Source organism: Carlito syrichta, unplaced genomic scaffold, assembly GCF_000164805.1.
Source record: "Carlito syrichta isolate Samal-C Ts95f unplaced genomic scaffold, Tarsius_syrichta-2.0.1 Scaffold225872, whole genome shotgun sequence".
In the NCBI taxonomy this organism is placed as follows: domain Eukaryota; kingdom Metazoa; phylum Chordata; class Mammalia; order Primates; family Tarsiidae; genus Carlito; species Carlito syrichta.
The window spans coordinates 52453-52796 of record NW_007169968.1 but is presented as its reverse complement, the minus strand read 5'-3'; the positions used below and the strand labels follow the sequence as shown (position 1 = coordinate 52796).

At 42.7% G+C, this 344-nt stretch overlaps 1 protein-coding gene across 1 annotated transcript in view; it reads right to left on the bottom strand.

The window, feature by feature from the left end:
- The window catches only part of LOC103253374 (probable ATP-dependent RNA helicase DDX43), a 29926-nt gene that overhangs the window by 11321 nt on the left and 18261 nt on the right, over positions 1-344 (bottom strand).

The following is a 344-nucleotide window of genomic DNA, read 5'->3' as shown; positions in this document are numbered from 1 at the left end:
AGCAGTCCACTGGTCCAAATGATACATGGATAAACAGTGAGGCATATATGCGAGAAATGGTGCTGTCACTATGGGAAACATAAAGCTTCCTCAAAAAATTAAAAACAGAACCACCACATCACTCTGCAGTCTGACCTCGAAGTCTACATCCTAAAGGGGAAAGTAGGGCCTCTCAGAGATCTCTGCAAGTCCATGCTCACAGTAGCACTCTTCAATAGTTTCACAGGGGAAGCAGTCCACTGGTCCAAATGATACATGGATAAACAGTGAGGCATATATGCGAGAAATGGTGCTGTCACTATGGGAAACATAAAGCTTCCTCAAAAAATTAAAAACAGAACCAC